The sequence below is a fragment of the Cyanistes caeruleus genome, chromosome 2 (genome assembly GCF_971803275.1).
Source record: "Cyanistes caeruleus chromosome 2, bCyaCae1.hap1.1, whole genome shotgun sequence".
Classification (NCBI taxonomy): Eukaryota; Metazoa; Chordata; class Aves; order Passeriformes; family Paridae; genus Cyanistes; species Cyanistes caeruleus.
Genome location: NC_141702.1, coordinates 116,745,174 through 116,762,656, shown reverse-complemented (window position 1 = coordinate 116,762,656; position 17,483 = coordinate 116,745,174). Strand labels below are relative to the sequence as shown.

Sequence of the window (17,483 nt, the reverse complement as noted above, 5' to 3'; positions counted from 1 at the left end):
CAACTGTTCTCAGGTGGGGCTGTGTTTCAGATGCCCAGCTGAGCTCTGTGTCAGTGTGACTGGAATGAAATAATGTTAGAAATGTTGTGCTCCAGATCGTTTGCTTTAAACCATTTTTTACCTTTTGAACAAGCTACAATCCTAGCTTGGATATAAAATGAAATATGCAGTTACCTGTCCTGACTAATTCTTGTGAAATTTAGTGTTTCTGAATATGATGTTCCGTACATTTGAGGAGTTTTACTGTGAGGTTGCTCCTGTCTTTTTAAGTGGAGCTGGTAGCAAATGTTTTCTCCAAGTGTTTGAGATGGTAATTCTTTTTAACAGAGATTGCTTAGTTCATCAAATAGCTTATATAAAACACTTCTGTTTTCATAAGAAATATGTACAGCTACGCTGGAAAACATGGAGCTGTTCCTTTTCTGGGCTGCCAAAGAGAAAATGTTTCCTTTTTCTCCAAGATTTTTTTTTTTTTTTTAATAAAAGCCTGGCAATGTGTTATTTCTCACCCAAATTTCCTGTGAGAAAGATTCCTGCTCATTGACTCTTCATCTTCCCCAGGGGAAGGACTTCTTGTGCTGCAGCTTCTCCTTGTGGGTGCAGCCTGATCAGAAATGCGGGCACGTGGTGGCTGCCGAGCCGTGGTGATGCTCTCCTTTGGAAAGCAAGGGTTTGTTTTGGCAGGGTGGGAAGGGACAGAGCTTTTTGGGGATAAGTTTGCAGTGACATCTGGCTGTGGAATAAATGGTTATGGTTAAATTCCACAGCAAAGGTTGTAGTTGGTTTAGGAAGTGTTTGGGTGGATTTTTTTACAATTGTTTTTTTAAGTTCTTGTTTTAATCTTTAGCGCTTTCTGATCAGAACTGTGCTTTGCCCATCTTCTCCCTTTAAAAATACAAGGGAAGAGCAAGTAATTCACCACCAAATAAGTTTTTTATTGAGAAAAATCTGTTTCATTCTTGCTCTTCCTGTTTATTTACATAAGAAAAGGAATATGGGACTTTGTTATGGCAAGTGCAAAACAGATTATTTTTTTTTCAGATGGGTACTGGCAGGTTATTGTTGAGTGGTGGTGTTGAAAATAAAGATTTAAAATGAAGAAATAATTTATTTTTGAAAGTTCACTATAAGTTTTATGATCTAGCTTTGATTTTACTTTGAAATGCCTTTTCTAGCAATGTTCATACTCAGGATAGGCTGGTTTGGGCTCCAGAAAATAGGGCGAGTTGTGAGGAACACTTTGATGCTGCTTTTCCTGGAGTTTATTTGGGTTTAGTGAATTTGTGTTGCTGACAAGATAGTTGCCTGCTGTGGCTATTAGAGCTGTATTTCACATTGATGCCTTCTGTGAGAGCTATTTAAAGATCATGGGGCTCACCATAGCCATACTTTAATGTGCTGCCTGTAAATCTGGGTTTTGACAAAGCAGGAGGGTGGCTGATGGATGGGCTGGGCTTGAGGGCTCCTTCCCAGCCCCTCTGAGCCTTTTCTGCTGCTACAGAAAGGGACCCTCAAGTCTGTGGGCTGGAGATTGATTCTTGTGATTTTATTTGCTAGCAGGAAGATTGTCCTTTTCTTTTTCCTTATTTTTCTTATTTTTTTTTTTTTCTATTTCAAGTCAGAATTCCTGTGCACTTGTTGTGCTGCTCATTTGTGGCTGGTTTTTGAGGCCAATCTTGCAGGTGCTGATGCAGGGATGCTCTGGCTGCTGGTGCTCAGTGTGTTGGACAGGTCCTGGTGCTTTGGGAAGGCTGAGGTTACCTGGCACATCAGGTGAATTGTATTTCTCAGCTTTTCAGGAAAAGGGGCTTTGTTCTTCTGTACACTAAGTTATTGACTGAACCTACTTTGTGAAACTAATGATTTGTAAAAAGTAGTTCTTGCTTTATTTGTTTTTGTTAGGTGAAGTGGTCCCAAAGGGATGGGGAGAAATGGAGACAGAACCTTGTGGCTGTGAGGAGAATGAGGAATTCCTGAGGAGTATGATGTGATGAAGCCTACAATAAATGAAAATACACAATTTTACAGGCAGCTATAGATTCCCTTAGAAATTCACATCCATTTTAGTGACTCAGATGCCGTCAATAAAAGTTTGTCAATAACAACACCTCCTTGACTGCAACATTTACTTCTTTTACTTTTTAACTATCTCTTCAAAGTGCCTCCTTGAAAAGTAGCTACTTTATGGTGTTCTCCATCTCTCTATATATTTTACATTTATCCTTTTACTCAGAAGCAGAGGCTGGGACTGAGGTCATTGTTAAGTAAGTGGCAGCCATCAACTTCTTTTCAGCTGGTGCCTTATCAATAAGTCAATTTATTAGTAGATTTTGAAACTGCAGAACTTGAGATATTACTTCTGTCTATTTGCTTTCTTCTTTTTTCCCTTTTTCAGCATACAGCAGAGCTTGTAGGTGTTTAATGGCTTTTTATAGTTTTTTCTTTTTAAATGTACTTAACATTTTTTTTTTCAAGAAGTGCAAGGGAGTCTAAGCAGTAAAATTGTCTGAGTGTTTGGAGCTTTTATTAACATGCTCCATCCCACAGACGAGAACATGTCTTCAAGTTCTTAAGTTCAAGTTTAATCTGGGCATGAGACCAAGGACTTCAAATTTATGTCCAAATCTTGTATCTGATCCTATGTTAAACACATCCAGATGGAAGGTGATATTCTAATGTTAACAATCTGCTTCCCCTCCCTCTGCTGCCTTTCTAAGAAGTTGCTGACAAGTCTTTTTGACAGTCTTTTTAAAGCAAATGAGATCAAGTATATTGAAGGTCTTTTATAGCAACAACCCCTGAGAAGGATTAGAGTTTGCAGTAGCACTGCAGAATGTGGATTTGCTGATATTCTCCCCTGAGTCCTGGGTGGCACAGCTCACCCCAAGGCTCCCAGAGCTCAAAGCTTGTTCTTGTCCTTCTGTGCATTCCATGCAAATGGATACCATTTGTACAATTTACTGTTAGTAATTTATAAGAATTTAATAGGTAAATAATTTCTTGATGTATCTGTACAGCTTTTCATCTGCTTTGTTGAAGAGCAGGGGCTTTTCCTATATTGGTGTGGTTTTGGGTAATCCTGGCCATGATGTCTTATGCAGCTTGGGTGATGTTATTATAGTTCATTGAAGGATGTGGAAATTAAACATTTATTCTCTAGGATCAGGATGTAGAAGATACAGTGCATCTTTGACAAAGACACTTGTTTGGGTTTGTCAAATTACATGCTGATCTTGCTGCATTTCAGCTCTTGAGCTCCTTGTGTCTCTGCAGTTAATGTGTGCTAGCTTTCCTGCTCAGGACAGTCTGATATTCAGGTATGTGTCAGAAGAGCTGCATTTGAATTATTGGGCATCACTTATAGAACCAATTGGTGCATTCTGTGTGTAGGGCTGGTCTGCCACCCATCCCATCTGGATTCATCCCCCTGTGAAGTTACAAAGTCTCATCCATCCTCAGCCTTCCTGCTCTGCAAGTCTTCAGCAGTCCTTGTCCAAGTGGCAAACAGGGTTTGTGTGGAGTTTAGGCTGGATAAGCCTTTGTTTGTTGTTTTTTTTTACCAGCTGTCCTAAAAAGCATCAAACCCCTTTAGGGCTCCGTGTGAGATTTTTCAGAGCTGATATATTCTGCTTTCACTGAAGCCATTTGTAATGCTGCATTTTTTACAACTGCCTGGTTTGTGAGTTTGTGAGTGCTGCATCAAAGCTGTCCTTAACCTTGCTGAGCCCCATGTGCAGTGCTGTGACAGCAATCCCTGTCCTTTGTGTGCCTCCTGCTCTTATTTCGTCTTGAAAGAAATATGGGGTAACATTAAACTGTGCAAGTACCAGAGAGCACATCCTGCAAAGGAACATTCATTAAAGTGTGTTTCCTGAGGTGTAAAATCTGCACTGTTGTGTAGGAATAGAATTCCAAAGGAGTTTTACCAGCTGTTTTACAGACAGATTTAGAGGTGTTTAAAATTATTCAATTTAAAATGGCACTAGCATACCTTGGAGTCTGACTTGAATTTTACAAGTGGTGATGCCTGAAAGTCTGCAGATGATGTTCAGTGCTGCTGCACTGTGTCCAGAGTTTCCATCCAACTGGAGAAACAGACCCTGGTGATGGGACAGGACCAGAGCTCAGAAGCTCTTAGGGATATGCACTGACCACCTTCAGGTATTCAGCAGATCCCATGTCATTGCTGTAACAGAAGTATTCCTGTCATGATTCCAAGTGCAGGTGTCTTCACATGCAGAATTTTAACTTGACAGTGTATTTTGTGTAAATAAATACACATCACCCTGCTGGGGCAGCATTCTCAATATGCTGCACAGGACTGTAAGGATGCAGGGACAATGCATCACATGAGCTGGAGATCTCCAGCTTCTAATTTGCAGCCTGAGCACCCTCTGTCCCTGGCTCCTGCAAGCCATGATGTCAGGCCATCAAAGAGTTAAAGGAAAAAGGGTTTATTCATTTCTGTCCTCCCAGGGTGAAATTGCCTCACCTGTTCAACTGACATCGACTTCTCACTTTGGAACTAATTTGTGTTGATTGAATTTCAGCCTGGCTCTGTGGTTGCCTTGTAAAGCTCAAAAGCATGCTAGAACTTCTAGGATGTTATGCTTCTGTGATGGAATACCAGGCATTAGGTAATGCCCAGGAATTTTTGTGGTCATTAGGGACAATGTCAGCTTCCAGCCTGCAGAGCAGTCTGTTCAGCTCCTGGGAAGGTGGCTGCACTTGCAGCCCTGAAAGCTCTTCAAACTAATTCACATTACTGTGATCATCTGTCTAATTGTCTTTCCTTTAACTTTCATTAGCGGGTTCTGCATCGTTCCATTTGTCTCCCTGCACAAAGATGAAGATAAATTTAGCAGAGTTACGAGAGTGCGGCGAGAGACACAAGCTGCATGTACATGATGTGGAGAGATGATGATTTATTGGCCTGTGTGGTGGCAGGAGAGGCTGTGCTGGGGAAGGGACAGAAAAGAAATGCTTAAAAGATCATCTCAACCAGCATTTTTATCTATTTCTTATTTTTCCTCTGTACATCTGCACTCTGCCTCCTGCTATGAAAGATGGGCTGATTTGCCTGCGTGCAAACATTGAACTAAAATTCCTGTAAGCTTTTATTTGTTGGAAGGAAGTCTGTTTTGTGGCTAAGAAGCTGGAAATTAGGAGACTTGGATTTGTCTTCCAGGCTAGATACAGACTTCCTGGGTAAACAAAGACAGTTCACTTAATCTTCCTTTATTTCAGGTCTTGATCTCCAATGTGGGGATTAATAGTACTTCCTTTGTCTCTTCCTGAATATCCCCTCTGTTGATACCTCTTTAAGATCCTTTTGATGATGTAATTGAAAATGTTCTGTGGTTTTTTTTCTGTTTATTCCATGGTCTTAGGAAAAAAAATGTCCTTCAGTTTTTGTGGAGAGGTAGTACATTAAAGCAGGAGCGAGACAATCTGCAACTGCTGCTGTTCTCTGAGCTGTGGCATGTTTTACTGATAAGACACAGAAATCTGGGTAAATAGAGGGAAGAGAATTTCAGATATGATACCATGACCAAATAAAAAGTGATTTGGAGCAGATGCTTTTGATCTGTAACGTATTTGAAGAATCCTTCAGGAGGTTTTGAGGATGGAATATGAATAATGCAAGGCTGGTGTTGGGTCTTAACAGGTTGTTGACAGCTATGATAGGAGGAGAGTGAGAGGCTTCAGCTGCTGTTGGTGTCCTCTGCAAACACTGGCACCTCCCAAAAAAGCAACAAGCCTGGGAATATGCAGAGCAGACCAAGGGGGTGTTTTGTGTGGAGAGCAGTGTGGTACCAGGCCTGCACTTCTGGCTTCTGAAATATGCAAAATTCACATCGTTGTGAAACTTTCTCATCAAGGTATAAGCGTGGCTGGGGTCTGCATGAATGGTACAAAGAGCTAAAATTATTTTTGTGTTCAGCTTCTCATTGCTGGTTAATGGTGCTATTCTAGCAAGGCTCTGTGTCGATGCTGCAGTTCCAAAGCTTCATCCCATTGCACTTGTCTCCGTGTGAAACTCTCCTGCCTTCAGAGCGAGGTGTGTGGAGTTAATGTTTGACAGCCTTTGTCAGAAGCCCCAGCGTGTGAAAGAACAGTCCTGCCTGCCTCAAACTGCTACATGTGGAGAGGGAGGTGAGGACTTCTCCCTCCCATGGCCCTGCCTGGGAATGTGCTCCAGAGGAGCTGTTGAGGAACCATTTAATTCCAACCACTAGCAGGTAGCAGCAGGGTCTGCTGCCAGCTGCACAGGCTGGATTAGCAGTGACTGCCTGCAAGCAGAAAGCTCAGTGACTCATCTTCATCTCTCCAGCCTTCTGACTTCCTCACCATGTTCCCTGCAGTTGGGCTTAAATTAAATGATCATAATTATTTCAGGATCTTTCCTCCCTCTGAAAACTTGCTTTCTACCTTTGCAAACACACCAACAACCCTGAGTCTCTAGAATCTTCTCCCGTTAACTGGAGAGGGAAAAGGTGAACTCAAAGTGTTTACTTTAAATTCCTTCCTTAACAACACTCAAAGCATTATTTTTGACTGTACAGGGTACATTATCTTAAATCCTTCTTAGAGAAATCTACCCAATGTTTAATATCCTTTCTAGTTGTGAGTCTGAGTTGGAGTAGGATACACTTAGGCTCAAATTAGTAGTAAGTGTAGGAAAAATCAAGCATTAACCAGAATCAACCTCTGTTCTTGTCTGTCTGACCTACAAACTAGACCAGCCTGAATTCCCCATGTAATATTCCTGCTCCCTTTCCATCTGGGATAGCATTTAGTGGTCAGTGTTGCCAGGTAGGTTGATTTGTGGCTGTGAGTGAGCCTGGCTCAGGGGTTGTGTGACCACTGAACACCACGTCCCAGCTGGAGAGCAAGGCCTGAGCTGTTTGGTGCAAGGACAAAGAGCCACTACCAGAAACACTCGAGTTTCTCCCAGCCTGCAACCACACCAGGGCATCCATCAGCCGAGGTAATCCATCCTCCCTGACTTTGCACACTTGTCCCCTTCTTTGGACTCTAAGTGCTGGCATAATACTTCAGAAATACTTTGTGCTGTGATCAGCGGGATTGAGGAGAAGCTGTTTGCCCCTAGCACTCCTTGTCCTCTCGTGTCCTTTGTCACCTGTCACAAGCAATCAGTTTGCTACAGTGATGAAGTCAGGGCTGAAGATGCTGAAGGCTGCACTGGTTTGTCCAGAGATAGAGGCTAGATAATTTGCATCCTGCCAGGTTACTCTTACTGTCATTTACTGGCCTGACTAAGGTCTCTCTCCAGAAAGAGGTATCTTAAAGATTTAGGAATTGAAACATAACCTTTTCCCCTGTTCTTTTTTCTTTAAATATCTCCTTTTAATTCCTTCTTCCTGTGCTACCTGAATTTCTGCCAAACCATTTCTTATTAATTCTATAGAGTATAGACAATCTTGAGAGGTGATATTTCATTGCATATTTGAAAAATGAGATTCTTTTCATGGACTGATGGATCTTTGACTTACTTCAGACTAGGGTAATCACTAGATTTGCTGAAAGTTTTTTTTCTTTTTTTCCCTTCTCTATCCAGTGTTTCTTGACATCATGGCTACATTCCTCCTATTCATAAATGCAGTGTGGTTGTGTGTTGCTCTCCAGTTCACAAAATCTGGATAACGTGTGTATTGGTGATTAAACAGGAAATAACTGAGAAGCATAGAGAGTTGGTGGTGCCAAATCAAGGTTTTCCATCTCCAGAATTTTGATTTCCAAAATATCTAGGCTTTGTATGTGTTTCAAGTGATGCACCAATCTGATGGTGGGTTGGGCTGTGTATAGGAGTTTGGCTGATGGAGGATGGTACTCAGTCAATATATCCAATTCTCCATTGCCCAGCAGGCTGTGTTTTTAAAACAGGAAGGAGGATGACTGTGAATCTCTCACAGTGAGTGTCCTCTCATGCTGGAGATCATTTAAGTGCCCTAAAGGATGAAGGTAGGAATCTACAGTCTTGAAGGAGGTGCAGATCTGAGGCTCTTTGAGGTGTCAGTTTTTCCATGCATCACCTTGGGGTTCAGCTCACACTGAGAAGGGTGCTTGTGACCCCAGGCTGTGCAGGGCTGTGGCAGGACAGCAGTGGTTTAGGAGCTGGCAGCTGCTGTGCATGGGCTGTGAGTGCCTTTGGCAGAGCACAGAGCTGCAGGTTGCTGCTGAGCAGGCTCACATAGATGGGGCACCTCCAGAAGTTGTGGGGCAGTGCTGGAGATGGAGAGCAGAGGAGGCACCAGCAGCCAACACAGTGTGCTTGGACCCCTTGTACGGTCATACTCCTCAAAGTCTGGGAGGGGCAAATACAGCAACAGCACAGGAGGTTTTAGGTGGAGGTTTGGGCTGTTTTTTTCTCACAGCTGCTCTTTCTAAGGAGCTGGAGGGAGTTCCTCCTCAGAGAGTCTTCCTGTGCTCCTGTTGCTTTTCCCTGGCTTGCAGATACCTGTAGTCCCCTTCCTTTGGAATGAAAAGTGCTAAGGGGGCAGCTCATCAAAACTGGCTTTTTTCCAGCTGCACAGGACAGCACACAGTAGTGTCACAGGCTTGATCTCCAGCCTTCCCATGCTCCACTTTAGCAATGCAACTTGGAGTTTTTGAAGGGAAGGAGGGGTGGGATGCCAGAAATCCACCTCTGCTTCCCTTGAGGCTTTTCAGTGTTGTCCTGTTGTGCCCTGTTCCAGCCTCCCTGTGACTTTGAGTGACTGCACTGTGATTTGGTGATTTATGGGCAGAGCCATCCTATACCAGAATTGCCTGGCCATCAGTGCAGTCACTTCTGGGTTTTACTGATGTTCTCCTGTCAGTAGCCCTAACACAGACAAGGAGCTTCTCCCCCAGTTGTGCAGGGCTGAGATGAAAGGCTCTGGCTTGGCTGTGGTGTGTGGCGAGTTCCTGGTGTTGTTAATGGAAGCTGACAGTCCACATCCCTCTCCATCTGCTCCCAATTTATACCTCGAGGTTTATTGTCTCTGGAAAGGGTAAAATAAAGACTTGTGGAACAGAATTAGTGATTCTGAAAGCTGTAGGGGAGGTGTAGCACATCTCTCTTTCCACACTTTCAATACTAGAGGAAGAAAGACTTTAAAATCCAAGCAAAGCTCCCTCACGAGGTCTGCCTGGGATGGACCCCAACGTGTCCCTCAGGGTCTATAGCTGCCATTTGCTCCGTGCTCAGCTTCACAACAGAGGGGACTTCGGGTCTATTGTGTTTCTACAGTCTGAACTTGAGACTTTCATTCATTTACAGCCATAAGAGATGCACCAAGTCTCCTGGGCAGACCCAGAAGCCCAGATATTCTGGGGAAGATGCCACAGCTCTTGTTTCTTTGCCATTTCTTCTCCTAGAAAGGGTTGAGATCTGCAGGTATAGAGTGCCATAATGGCTCTTTGTGTCAGTAAGGGCCACTGCCCACGTTTGGGATGGAAAACCTTGCAGTGGTTTCTATCAGGAGGACAGCAGTGCTTGGAGTCTGGCTCCTCTAACCCTGGAGGGGAGTCCAGCCCACTGTGGCCTTACTTTTTATCAAGAAAAAATCAATGTGACCTCAGCAACAAGGATGGGCTCTTTGGGAAGCAAGGCAGCTGCAGCCAGGAAGGGTAGAAACAGCAGAGGCTGCTTCAGGAGCTGCTTGTGGAATCTGAGGGAATTATGGAGGAGTTGAAAGTTGACCAGAAGGTTTTAGTGCTCTTGGCAGGTTTATACAGCTGCAGGTTGCATAGAGCTGGTTCAGCTGGGGACTTGCGGCTGGGGCAGTCACAAAGTGGGAGAAGAAGCTCTTCAGTGGGCTTGAAGGAATTGTGCCAAACTTCTCCAAACTCTGCTTTTCCAGCGGTGCAGAGGGAGGGAGGGGCAGCATTAATCACTGAGGACAATGGACAGTAACAAATGAAGCATGAGTTGGGGTGTGAAGGGAAGAGATGACACAAGAGAGGTTACTGTGAAAGTTCTCATGAACCTCTCTTCCATTTTACCTTCTTCTCTGTGTGGTTGGGCTTGAAAGTTTGATTTGTTGGGCCTTTATAAGAGAAGAAACAACCTAAAAATAAAAAAATCTGCTAAAACCAGAAAAGGGGGGGGAGGGAAGAGAAAACATTGGATTAAGCACTTCTGTGTTTTTCTCTGAAATTTAGGAAATCCAAAAGTGGCATCTGAGTGTAGATATTTGCAAGGAAAAGCTGTAGTATTTTGCAACCTTTTGGCATAGTTCAGGGATAGAGAATTGAGGATATGGGTATGACAGTCAGCAGTTGTATGGAATGAAGCTGAGAAATGCCATGTTTGCTAATGTGCCTGGGAAGTTCATTTATTCACTGCCATCTGAAACACCTAAGGCCGTCTCCCCTCAATGCAGGACTTGGGAATTTGGAAAAAAAAAACTCAGTAAAATTACTAATGTAGAATTGCTGAATGACCAGGGAGGAAAATATATTCACAAAGGAGGACAAGTGTTTGTCAAAATTGCTGATTTGGAGGAAATGTCAGAAATTTTCTGTTTCCATTAGAGCTGTGTCTATTCAGCTCTACTGAGCTGCTTGTATTGCATTTAATGTGTTTATACTATTTATTGTCCATTATTAAATGACACAATTTAAAGTTTATCTCTTCTGCTGTAGAAAGTGAGCAAAGTTTCTATAAATAAAATTTTTACTGGCAGAACCGGTTTAAACACTTTTTTTTTTCCTTAGAAACCCAAGTCTTAAATGTGCAGCTCCGTTTTTAAAGCCTGGGGACAAAAATCTGCATTAAGAGCATAAAGCTTCTTTAATGGCCCTGATCAGAACTGATTGATAGCTTTTCCAAACTCTGTAGCATTCCAGGTGAGATAGATGTGTTTAGTATTCTTGCAAAAAATTTAGAGTGACTTTGTTTTGCAAATAGAAATAAGAAGTTTGTTATTCTTAGCCGTGTACTTTTGGTAACATGAAAAATCCCTTCAAATTTTTATGCTAAACTGAGAGATGTGCTACAGGACACATTTTTTTATCAAGAAAGAAGTTTTAAAGAAATTATGCTTTTGGAATGTAACTAAGAAAATGAGCATACCTAATTTTCATATTCTTCTTGTGGATGACCAAGATCATCCCATTTACAGCCCATATCCATCAGAAATATAGGAAGTAAGGAGGCTGCTGGGCTTCTCCACACTAGGCAGACAGATTTTTTTTTCAGGAGCCTCCCAGCTGGGCAGCTCTTGGCCAAGCAGCACTTGTGTCTGTGAGCTGTGAATTACAGAATCTGGGAACTTTGAGCTGATAAAGGCTGAAATCACTTTCCCTTGGCGTCATGGGAGATCTGAATCAGTCCTATAGTGAGAGCAAAACAGGAAATCACCAATTCAAAAAGCCAGATTTGTTGAGTAATGGTCGAAATTGAGCCACTGGTCATTTCACTCCGTACTGTATAAATAGAAATGGTTAAAAGCCTCCTGGTGGAGTTTTTAGATAAATGTTATTAGAGAATGTTAGGAGATGGTGTGAGGAATGTAGCTCAAGTGGCAGCATCACCCTTTTGCTTTGGGTTGTAGTAAATGACTCCTTTTGGGTTTTTTTCTCATTGGGCTCCTATGATTTGCAAGAAAAGAGAAAAGGCAGGACATGCCTCATTCACAGAAAGTGAGGTTTTGGCATGGACAAATATTCATTAAGGACCACATAATGAAAATGCCTTAATTTTCTTTCAAATCATAGTTCCTTTAACCACTGCAGGTGTGCTCTGGGGTTTTCCCCCTTCCGCACTCTTTTCTGTAGATCATTTTCAACACTTGTTCAGGAAACCTCTGAGACAGGTTTTCCAGGTGTTTGTGTGTCAGGGGTGCGGGAGCCCAGCATTTGCTTCCCTCTGGAGAGCCCAGAACTGCTATGGAGTTGATGTCTGGGTTTCTTTTGGCTCCAGTTTTTAGTATTCAAAGTATTACAAGTGTCCTTTGCAACTTGAGGACAAATGTCTGCACTGAGTTGGCTTAGATGAGATGTTTTGGAAAAAAATTCTTGATTGTGAGGGTGGTGAGGCCCTGGCACAGGTTGACCAGAGAAGCTGTGGCTGCCCCATCCCTGGAATTGTCCAAGGCCAGGCTGGATGGGTTTTGGAGCAACCTGGGACAGGAGAAGGTGCCCTCCAAGGCAGGGCATTGGAATCAGGTCATCTTGAAGGTCTCTTCCAACCTAAACCATTCCATGATTATATACGCAGCATCCAATTTGAAGATAAATTTTCTGAAAACATGAAAGCCTGAGTCCTGTAGGAATTCTCACCAGCTCACAATAGCACTGGTAAAACAGTAGTGAAAAAGCTGTGAGAGGTGTATATGGCTGGTGTTATGGCTAATTTCTGGTATTTTTGGCACGTGTGTTCATCAGCATTTGAATGGCTAGAAGATTGTGAAGCATTATCAGATAAATAAGGCTAGACAGGCTGGATTGCTGCAGCTGCTGTGGGAGCCTGCTGAGCTCAGAGCAAATTTGTGATGTCTCTGTACTGAAGTGGCACAGTTGGGCTCTGGCTGATGTCCTGCAGGAAGCCTTGGTGGCTCAGGGCCCCACTGATGGCAGAGCAGCTGGAAAGGCTGCTGCAGGTCAGTCTGAGAGCTGAAATTCATCTTCAGCTCTGGCTTCAGGCCCTGGGGCATGCCTCAAGCATGGTGCCTCAAACCTCTTCTCTCCGCAGTGCCCTGTTAACCTCCGATGGAGCAGACATCCATGGAGAGTTAGGTCTGACACATCCATAGCGTATTTCACCGGAGAACATCTGGCAGAGCCCTTGCCTGCCTCTTCAGCATATGCTGCCTCATTATCTTTACTTCCTCTCTATTGTGCTTACCCCTCTCCCATTCTGATTGCGTTCAACACTCGCTTTGCAACACCAGGAGTGATCAGAAGTGAGGTCAGATGGCAGAGGAGCAGCATTCCCTGAAGTCTTTGTTACAGGAACCTGCAGGAGACAGGAGCAGATGTTTGCATCTGTGTGGAGCTGAAGAGGGAGGCCGTCCTGCTGCAGAGTTGTTTGTAGATGTGCTTCAGAGGATATTCAGTTTCCAAACTTGGGAACAAGCAGTTTGTCTGTCGCTATTAAAGTTAGAAAGGGCGGTAGGACAATCCACAGGCTGCCTTGTTTTCTTTTGCTGGGAAACAGAAAGTGTTTAGCTTGTATTGCATAGAAAGGTGTAAAATTACAGGCTGTGGAAAAGAAGTAGAAATGGCTGTTGAAGAGATGAAGCTAAAGCTGAATCCTTTATTTCTCCAGCCTGCAGGTCACACCACTGCCCTTCGTGCTCTCTGTGTGGACAAGTGATAACGTGGTAGCTAATGACGAAGTAACAAATTGCTGTCCAGACTTTTAAGTACCATCCTGCAGTATCAATGTGAGCTGCCCTGTGAAATGTAATCTGTGTCAGTGATCTGCTGACAGCTGTTTTCCCCAGCTCTCGATTCACTGCTCATCTGGTGACTGCCGATTGCCCTTCCTGGCACGCACTGGCATTTCTCTGTTTCCATGGCATTGCTTTGCATGTGGAAGCAGTGCCAGAGCGTGTACCTGGTGCATTTTACTGTCTTAATTGTTCTCATCTGGGAAAGAGGTATCAGCTCAAGCAGCTCAATGAAGTTTGTCAGAAGTGAGGTATGAATCAGTGACTGCAGCTACCCAGAAACCTTATGCCGGTGGTTGAAGACTTGCTGCAGTATCTAAAAAAAGTGCAAAACAATTTTGTCTTACTCTAAGCTTTGTTTTAGTCTTTCCTACAGTTTGGGGATTAAGCTGTAAGCTTAGGGGTAGTATTTTCAAGAACCTTGATGACTTAGAAGAGTCAACTCCAATTTTAAAAGTAAATTTTTTCTTGCCAGTGATTCAGAGTGTTGTCTCTAGTGCTTACTGTGCTGGCAAGCACATGCAGCAGATATAGGAGGGGGTTAAAACTTCCTAAAGAAATATTTACCATGGATACTTGGTGGCACATGTAAATGGACCCCAGATCTTTCATGCAAAGAAAGACAACTTCCTGACTACTTATGAGTCACGCTAATTGCCTTGTGACAATTATGCCTGACAAACCTCTCTGTGGTATTCAAGAGAATCACCAAAGGAATTGATCTCTGTTTAGTGCTCCACTGTCATGCAGGAGATGTTTCCATTTCACCTGTATTTGAAGAAAGTAAGGCACAGAGTAAGGAAGAGGATGTGTCCCTTGACTTTGACACCTGTAGGTGGGAATAGCTTACAGGTGTCTCGGTTTGAAAGTTGGTGAAGGAAGGCAGGAACCTCCCTTGGAATGGAAAACGTGTCTCCCTTCCCTCGGAATTATTATAACTCGGAAATGAAGGGGGCTGTGAGGCAGAGGTTCGGGAAGAGCAGTGCCAGTTCTCTCCTAGCACGGATCAAAGGCGAGCAGAGCGCAGGGGCAGCAGCCCCAGGCAGAGCGGACCCCCAGCCCCGCCGCTCCCGCCCGCGGGCGCTTTCCCCTCGCTGCAGTTCCGCTCGCAGCCGCCAGGGGCGCTGCCGGCTCCCGGCCGGGCGGGGCGGGGGCGATGGTTCCCCGCGCCGCCAGGGGGCGCTGTGCCGCCAGCTCGGCTCCCTCAGGCGGCCATGGCGGGCGGGCTGGAGGGCGAAGGGAGCGGCTGGAATGGCGGCGGCGGGCAGAGCCCAGAGGAGCAGTGGAAATGTAGCAGAAACTCTGCAGCCTTAGCGGGAGCACTGCGGGTCAGGCAGACACGGGGTGCTGGTTTAGAGTGTAGTGAAAAAGCCCCCTTTTCCACAGGGCGTAGCAGCTCCCAACAAAGTTGGGAGACATGGCCTATGGGAGGAGGACGTGGTTGGGGCCCTGCGTTTTCCCCTGAGGCACCTGAGGAGATGGTGAGGGTCCCTTCCAATCAAATCAGATGTTAATATGGTCACAGTGAAAAGGCTGCTCTGAAGAGCAAAGGCTCACCCACAGTAGGAGAAGCAGTGGGAAGACAAAAGCTCCAAAATGGCAGCAAATCCTCTGGGCAGCGACTGCAGACCGGCTGTGCCTCCTCCGATGCTGACAGCCAGAGAAACCGAGCCCAGCCCCTCACTACCCAGCCAAAATCTCGTGGTATCTTTGCCCTTCTAGAGAGAAAACTCCCCAGGTAAGAGCCAGCTGTACCCTTCCCACACCTTGGCCATTTCTTTTGTCTCAAATACTGGTCATTATTGTCTCTTAGCAACAGATGGGACAAAATTCCATGGAAGAAACAAAAGGAAAAATCCTAACTCCCAACAACAGGCTTTTTGAAATTAGGCAGCATTTCATATGCTCCAAGCACAGCTACCACTGATTCTAAAGATACTGGCCCTGCAACAAATGAGTCTTATGGGTTCCTGCCGTGCATACTCTCTTCCTTTTCCCTAAAATGGGGAATGCATTGGCAGCCTTTCGTACAAGGATCAAAGTTCTCCTCACTGCAAGGGTTCTGGGGTGTTTGGCAGCCAGACTGCAGGCTCAGATATGCTGAAAACCCCATGGCTTAATGCCTGTGCCCCTGAGGGTCTCCATGTTGTGGTAGGCTGAGGCCATGAATGGTGGGGTCACTGCTCACCTTTCCTAAGCACTGGGGGGACTGGGATACCACTGGAGGGCTAATGGATGGCTCTGCTGCTCGAGGGGCTGGATATGAGCCAAAATAGAAATGGATTTTGGGCATGTGCCCATTGTGCTGCCTAGCCAGCTCACCAAGGTCACATAAGGGTTGTGGGAGTCGATGGGCTTGTGACCAGCCACTGCATACTGGACTGGAATAGCTTGGTTACTCAGGCCTGCCTAATCTGAGAGGCTGCCTGGCTGCTCCAAGAACTCCGGAGAAAAGAGGACTCTGAGGGCAAAACTGGGATTATAACCATAGGATTCTCGCTTGTCTTCCTGCATTTCCCAGCCTCATTTCTCTATTTTCTTTGAATTCCCCAAATAAATGAAGCAGAGCTTAGCAGCCTCTGTCGCTGCACATCCCCTGGGTCAAGGGGAATCTGTCTTGGGACAGTCTGGCTGGCAAATCCCTCCAGTGCAATCTGTGCCTCTTGGGTGACACAGACACCCAGAGCTGTGCTTCCACAGGATTTATGGGGATTGTTCAGGAAGTCTTCAGCATTGAGTTTGTAGTTACCACCCCCCACAAAAATAAAAAAGGAATTTTTAGAGAAACCTGTAAGTAGTGTTCTCTTCTCTAATCAAAAGTACCAATTCTACATTAAAAATGTATTAACACAAGAAAAAAAAGGCATTTGAAATGCCTTGTTCTCCTTGTGAGATCACCCTATAGATATGGTCCACTTAATTGCAGTGCTTAATTGAGACAGCCACTTTTACTGGGACATCTCCCAGGGAGCCATTGTAGCCTAATGATTATCAATGCCAATGGTTGTTGCCTAATCAGGTCAGTGCCATAAATCCCTCTTAACAAGAATGCATTCAGTGAGTATCAAGTGATTAAACAGTGTTTAAACAGGTGTTAAATAAGTGTGGGAGGCCATGTTTAAACACAGGGAAAACCAAAATAAAGTGGAAAGCAATAGGTGTGAATCTCCAAAATATGTGCTATTTTTGTCCTTTCTTTTCATTTAGTGCAGGGTTTTCTCTGATCACTCTCAAATCTCACTTGGAATTTTTCATCTTTTATAGTGGGATGAAGAGTCCTGTGAGTGAAAGCTGGCCAAAAGCTTAGGGAATCAGCACTAACTCTCATTAGGTTTGCCACTCATGTAGGGCTTCCCAAAGATCCATAACTGCTCTAGGAATTTCTATATATGCTGGGATGGATTTTTTGGGGGGAGGGAGGGTGAATGCTTTTTACTGGTAGTTTATACAGCAGAGTTGTAAAATAGAGTGATAGCGATGCTGCTGGGACAGCTGAACCCTTCTGTTGTTGATTTAACAGCCTTTGGATAATGTGGACAGCCAATAGCGTATGGACTGCCAGAACGCTTGTGGGTCCCTGTGCTCTGTTGCTGTCCTGAATACAAATGGCAGTTGTCTACCTTTGTCCCCTCCCTGGCCAGAAAAGCACCTCCTTTTCCCAAGGCACGACTTAGCCTGTAATGGAAAGGTTTGCTGTGTCAGGATTCTGCTGTGCAGGCTGTGTTCTTCTCCGTTTTTTGATGTGATTATGCGCCCTACAGTCCCTATTGATTTATAACAAAATCCAGTTGTGACATATTTGATGAGAATGCAGTGCTGAATGCAATTTGGGAGAGAAGCTTAATCAGCTCTCTCTGTAAAGATCCAGAGGTGGGCATTTTCTAAAAGAAATACTTAGTATCTGATGGAAATCTTACGGCATCACAGTGAAACCTTTGGAGTGTGGGAGCCTGGAGACTGTGAGTCCATCCCACTGGTGCCGTGTGAAATCCATACAAGTGCCTTGTGCATCCAAAACAGCTGCTCACAGCTGCCTTTTCCTCATCCTGGTTTTCTAAGAAACAGGTCGATTTTCTGAGT

The 17,483-nt window shown here is 44.4% G+C and overlaps 1 protein-coding gene across 7 annotated transcripts in view; it reads left to right on the top strand.

Annotated features, from left to right (window-relative positions):
• PLCB1 (phospholipase C beta 1) overlaps positions 1–17,483 on the top strand; it is a 378,787-nt gene that overhangs the window by 93,651 nt on the left and 267,653 nt on the right. Inside the window, exon 1 of one of the 7 annotated variants that reach the window (XM_086873654.1) lies at positions 14,553–15,141. The exons of the other annotated variants lie outside the window; for them this stretch is intronic. The gene's annotated coding sequence lies outside the window, so the exon portion shown is untranslated. Of the gene's footprint in view, positions 1–14,552; positions 15,142–17,483 lie in introns of those variants that run through there. 7 annotated transcript variants of the gene reach the window in all.